Genomic DNA, 5,000 nt, shown 5'->3' with positions numbered 1-5,000 from the left:
AGACTGAAAAAGATAAATATGAAAACAATCAAGCCCGAAAAATCCGCGCTTTTTAATAACATCAGCCTCAACGAGAAAATTCTGCCTATATATATATATATATATATATATATATATATATATATATATATATATATATATATATATATACGACTTTGTCTGTGTCTCAGTTCGTTCTTCATAGGTTCCAAAACGGCTGCGCTTATCTATTTCCAAATATCACAGAATGGTAATTCATATGTCTGACAGTGTTTCTAGATATGTTTTTTTTGTTTGTTTTTTTTTTTACAAAAATCTACCCGATAAGTATCGAAAATCGAAAAAATCCGATCCTAAAAAGAGTTTTTTTTTTTTCTTCAAGATAAAAAAGAATAATTTGTACAGAGGAATTTTTATATGTCACACCGGCAATGGAGATAATGTCAATCTTAGCAATTGTTTCTTATCAATAAAAGAATTATTTACATCAGGATATTTAACTCAGTTTTCGCGCATTCGACTACAGATCGAATGATCCCGGGTGTACCTCACCATTTTACTTTATTTTATTCTTATTAATGAGTTCAATTTACGATAAAAGAAGATAAAATCGCCGTAAATATGCAAACGAAAAAAATCTTCGCTCGCATATTTTAAAACTAAACATTAATCAGACGTGACTTTTCTAGAGCATTCATCGTCAAACGCAAATATCAACTGAGGTGATATTGTAAACAAACACAGGCGAAATTTGATTAACGATATTATCATTATTATTTTTTATAGTTTTTTTAGAAAATTATCCACATAAGATATAATATCTATCTATCTATCTATCTATCTATCTATTCTACAATTATAATTTTGCAACTTTGTCTCTGTGTGTGTGAGTTCATTCCTTAAAAACTCCGAAACGGCTGAACATATTTTCTTTAAAATTTACAGAACTTTTGTGCATAAGTTTAGGAGTGATCTTAGTAAAGTTTTGTCTCAGAATACCCCCGATAATTATCGATAATCGAAACCATTATTTTAATTTATCTATCATCGGTAAAGCCATTTTTTCCATATCGTCGCTTAGCAACAATAATAGATCAACGGGTCGTGAAAATTCTACTGATAGCGTGTTTTTTTTTCTGTTGATACCGTGTTTTTTTTTTGGGGGGGGGTTACGTTTTTATGGCGTGGTTTTGTAGCTTCAAACTCCGCACGTAAATCTCTTATTTTTTTCCTTAACTTGAAAGATATTTATTTATAAGATTGGAAAATTTAGTGTGTGTGTGTGTGTATTTTTAAAATATTTATCACTTCTGCAATATAAAACTGAAATATTACCGTACTTTAATTAAACTTTATAATTGACTAGCCTGTGTGCTCGGCGTTGCCCGTGTGTTTGGAGGTGTGTGTGGAGCAAAAAAATAATAATAAATGGTAGTAGGCAGGCAGACTCGAACTCGTACCGCCAAGGAAGTAAAGAACGTGAAAAAATGTGACGTCTTTGCTGTTGCGTCCAGCGCTAAACTGGAAGTGACAGATGTTTAAATTAAGACTAGGTAATCGAAAAGAGGGGATGCCTTTCGAAAATATCGGCAAAAAAGCGGCCACTTCTTGCAGTTGAGGGTAAATGAATTGTTTTTACCCAATTTTTCGATATTTGTCCTCCGAAAGGTCATGGTTCAAAACGATACCGCTCTCGAAAGTTTTAGGCAGATATACAAACATACATACATACATACATACATACATACATTTAAGCAGACAGGTGAGATTTATTATAATTGATTGTAGAAAAAACACAATCGTAAACTAAGTAAAGATGATTTCCTCGTCGAAATAAAAAATACATTTGAATTTCACTCAAGTCACTTAAAATAATAAAACTTCAAATAAAACTGTTTTTAACTAAGTTTGCTTTAAACTAATGATTATTTTGTTTAATAAAAAAATTCACAGACGGTAATAGTTCAAGCAACTACAAAACAAACACAACTGAACATGTTTCTATATTAAAAAAAAAAGTTCTTAAATTTAACACCTCTCTCCCTCCGGGCTGCCTACTTTTGTTTTGCTTCTTCATCCCCGCTACTATCACTTTTTAACACTTCTCTCTACCCGAGCTGAACTGTTGTTTTGATTCTCCCTCTTCCCCCACCATCTCCACACTCGGGCACGCTGAGTACCCCCGCTAGTATATATATATATATATATATATATATACGCTCTGATCCCCATCTGGCATCAATTGTGATGGATGGCTCTCGTCTGGGTGAGGCTCCGTGTTTTGACAAGCTTCTGGGTTTGAGCTTTACTCCTGATCTGAAATGGAACACGTACATCAAGTCTGTTGCCAAGGTCGCTGGAAAGATGGTGGGATCCTTCTACCGCTCCAGAAGATATCTCACTACTGATGCAATTCTCTATCTATATAAATGCCAAGTACGTCCAAGGATGGAATACTGTTGCCATATCTGGGCAGGAGCTGCTAAAAACAGCCTATCCTGCCTTGACAGAGTACAAAATAGACTTCGTGGCTTAGTGGGGGATGCCCTTTTCTCTACCCTGCAACCTCTCTCCCACAGAAGAGACGTTGCGAGCCTGTCCTTGTTTTATCGTTATTTCCATGGCAGATGTCGGCTGAACTCCAATCTTTGGTCCCCCCTCGCCAATCTTTCACGAGAAACACCCGTCTAGCTGAATCCACTGTGAAAAATTTTCCCCACTCTATATCTGTGCCTAAATCAAAACGCGGATTCCATGAACAAAGCTTCTTTCTTAGAAGTTCACGCCTGTGGAACTCTGTTCCGTCTGCCTGCTTCCCTCCGGACTACAATTTGGATGTTTTCAAGTCCAATGTTAACAAATTCCTAATGAACCGCCCCCTTAAGTAAACACTTCAGCAAATCTCCTCACTAACTTAATGTACTTGCAATAACCCTTATCCCTGAGTGGCTTCCGGGCCTCGATAAGTGGTGATCACTGTGTAAAATATATATATATATATATATATATATATATATATATATATATATATATATGAGCAAACAGTTAATAAAATATGTTAAAAAACACTTCGAAATGAGTTAAAAAAACATATTTAATCTGAAAAGGAAACACTAGATAAATGGATAATCCTTAATCCGCGAAGTTTCATATATATATATATATATATATATATATATATATATATATATATATATATATATACTAGCAAAAGTACCCGTCGTTGACTGGGTTCAAAAACAGCCTACAGAAAATGGACCCTGATTAATGAAAGTATGATAGGTTATGAAAAGGAAAGGTTGTAAAGAGATAGCTTCGAATTTGGGGGTATCAAAACCAAATCAAAATATGATGAAAGTAAAAATAAAATAGATAAACCCATCATTTATTATACCATACCTGTTCACACTGAAATATTTATCACAATATTTTGTAGATCTATATTACAAAACCTTGTTAAACTTTGTGACATATTTCCATTCTATGCGGCCAGGCATGAACGAACACCCCATAATTTTATTATACCATATTTCTTCAAACTGAAGCATAATTATCAAAGTATACTTAAGCAGATAGATATGAAAAGTCGGGTTTGTATTACTGTACACATAGATTCGACAAAGTTGTCAAAAAAAAAAAATAATAACAAATAAATGTTATCAAAGGTAAGATAAGTTACTTTTCTACCAAACTGGATATATTTTTTGTGTTTTTATTCAATGTAACATGTTTATTCAGCTCGAAAAACATGCAGTTTACCGATGTATTGGAAAATTCAGAATGGCGCCCGACTCTCTCTTTAACACGGTAAGTTTGAGAAAAGGTGTTATAAATAATAAACTAGACAAAATACTATTTAAAAACACCGAATATATGTCAAGTTATGTCACGGTAACATATATTGAGCGAATTTCTAACAGTATTTTGTCTAGTTTATTATTTATAACATCTTTTTCCAAACTTAACGTGTTAAAGAGAGAGTCGGGCGCCATTTTGAATTTTCCAATACATCGGTAAACATTGTATGTTTTTCGAGCTGAATAAACATGTTAAATTGAATAAAAACACGAAAATTATATCCAGTTTGGTAGAAAAGTAACTTATCTTGCCTTTGATAACATTTATTTGTTATATATTTGTTTTTTGACAACTTTTTCGAATCTATGTGTACAGTAATACAAACCTGAAAAGTCTTTATTGAAGTGTGTTCCTATTTCCATTCTATAGAGGCCAGGTGCGAAGGCAGACCCCACAATTTTATTATACCATCCCTATTTAAGTTAAAATATACTTTTCAAAGTATTCTTATGTACACCTATATCAAAAACCCTTGTAATTTTTTTTTTTTTTCATTTTCTTATTTCCATACTTTGGGGGCGAGGTGCGAACGCAACCCCCACAATTTTTATGACCTACCGTTCTGCCAGATCAAACATACCGATTCATGATCCTCGATACATCTTCTATCATTATATGTAATCATTTTTTTTTAAATAGTCAACCATATAGGAGCCTATTCGTGACCATACACACACCCACACCCACCCACACACACACACACACACGCGCGCACACACATTCAGCTTTATATTATAGATATATATGCACACATATATAATTATGTTATAAGGGATATAATGTTTTATGTATCAAATTATGTATTTAATTCAACGGTCATAAATAAGTTTGTAAAACAAGGTAGTACGTTATGAAAATATATAGCAATTAACCTACACAGAATGCACCATGTTTTATATCCGCTGGAAATCGCCAGGATAATGAATATTTTGTAAGTAGGACTATGACAACAGCATATTCTTTTCATTGTTTTGACTCTAGAGTATATATCCGTTAATATCTTATATGTTTTTATGTAGACGGGTGTGGTTCTCGGTTGATTTAGTGTGTCCAACTGTGTCAGATATATACCCGAGAGTCAACAGAATGAAAAGAATATTCTATTGTCACAGTATAAGAAATACTAACGTTACTTAAATTATTAACGTACGAGATATTGTATT

At 33.2% G+C, this 5,000-nt stretch overlaps 1 protein-coding gene across 2 annotated transcripts in view; it reads right to left on the bottom strand.

Moving 5' to 3' along the window:
- The window catches only part of LOC145248914 (uncharacterized), a 62,806-nt gene that overhangs the window by 57,198 nt on the left and 608 nt on the right, over positions 1-5,000 (bottom strand). The gene's annotated exons all lie outside the window — the stretch shown is intronic.

The sequence above is a fragment of the Euprymna scolopes genome, chromosome 27, assembly GCF_053919585.1.
Source record: "Euprymna scolopes isolate OS-2025 chromosome 27, ASM5391958v1, whole genome shotgun sequence".
NCBI lineage: Eukaryota > Metazoa > Mollusca > Cephalopoda > Sepiida > Sepiolidae > Euprymna > Euprymna scolopes.
This window is presented reverse-complemented; position numbering and strand designations above follow the sequence as displayed.